Source organism: Myotis davidii, unplaced genomic scaffold, assembly GCF_000327345.1.
Source record: "Myotis davidii unplaced genomic scaffold, ASM32734v1 scaffold523, whole genome shotgun sequence".
Taxonomy (NCBI): domain Eukaryota; kingdom Metazoa; phylum Chordata; class Mammalia; order Chiroptera; family Vespertilionidae; genus Myotis; species Myotis davidii.
This window is the reverse complement of record NW_006295054.1, coordinates 76,980-78,605: the sequence shown is the minus strand read 5'-3', so window position 1 is coordinate 78,605 and position 1,626 is coordinate 76,980.

The following is a 1,626-nucleotide window of genomic DNA, read 5'->3' as shown; positions in this document are numbered from 1 at the left end:
TCTGGGAAGATGGATGCCTCCCGTGGCCAAGCGCAGCCCCGCCCCGGCCTCGCGCCTCCCTGCGCTTGGTTGGCGCGGCCGGGATCGCTGTCCCAGACGCTGGGAAACCTCTTCCCAACCTGGGACTCTTCTTTGGCCGAGGGCGGGAGACCTGGAGGGGGCTCTTTTCAGACCCCATGGCAGAAATCCAGAGTTGGATGTCCCCGTGACAGAAAGGATGTGACTCCGAGATGGTGGACCCCAGTAGGAAAACGAGACTGAATTGTGAACGACGTGGCTTTAAAAAATCAAACGAAGGCGAAGCTCCTCGGTCGAAGCGGAGAAAATACCCCGTCTCAACACAATATTCTCCCGTCCTCGCGGTAGCTCGGGGAGCTAGGACGGTGGGACAGGCGGGAGTGGGAACAGGTCGCACTTAGGAGGTCACTACCTTTTTGACAGAAGTATATATAAAATGTTTTCCCTGCAAAATCTGAAGAGTAGGGAATTTTAGGCTTCAATCATTCATTCATGTATCCAGAGATACACTTTCAAGTTCTCCTGCAGGCCAAACGCCGAGCTAAGAGCGAGGGACTCAGTGGTTCAGACCCTACCCTAAAGGATCTCACATCTATTGTGGTATAAATAAATAATTACAGGCGGCACAATACGCTGTAAGAGAGAAATACTCCTGGCTTTGGGAGCCCTGAGGAAGGAGAAAGGAGATTTGGGAAGAAAGGCTTTCCAGAATAGTGGTATTTGAACTGGATTTAATGGATGAATAGTGAGTAGTTTGGTCAACCCAGAGAGTTTACGGGTTGCATTGCGGGGGAGGGGGGTAATCATACCCAGACAATTGCAAATGGAGTTACAAGATGTCCTCCACTAAAATACCAGATCCCTGAGAGCTGAAAAATATTCATATACATGCATGTTTCAATTGATCATCACGTTGTTCTTAATTGTACAACTTTTAAAAATGTTTTTTAAAATTATTTTTATTGATTTCAGAGAGGAAGGGAGAGGGTGAAAGAGAAACATCAATGATGAGAATTATTGATCAGCTGCCTCCCACACGCCCCCTACTGGGGATCCAGCCTGCAACCGGGGTACATGCCCTTGACCAGAATCCAACGGGGACCCTTCAGTCCACAGGCTGATGCTCTATCCACTGAGCCAAACCGGCTAGGGCTAAAAATGTGTTTTTAAGCAAATCTTTTTACTTTATAACAGGCTAGAATGTAAGGGAAAATATTAAAAACTTAAGTTGTTTTTCCCCCCCACTTTGCACACAGGAGATTAACCATGGAACCCTGACTGCCCTGATTTCATGTGGAACTGTCTTGTGTAAGAGCTGAGGGTGAAGAGCCAGCATATCCAAAGCGGAGGCTGGGGAGGAGGGTCCGGGCCAGCTGGGAGAGGCCTCCTGTGCGTAGCTCTTGGACACAGTGCTGCAGACAGCAGGGAGCCTTTTAAGTAGAGAAGTGTCATGATCACATACATGTTTTATAAAGACAACTGTTGGCAGTGTAGAAAGATAGGTTGGCCATGGGGAGAAAGAGACCAGAGGCAAGCATCTTGCTTTGCGATTATGTAGTCAAGTCTAAATGTGATTCATATCAGCCATCCATGGTGTTACTGGAATTT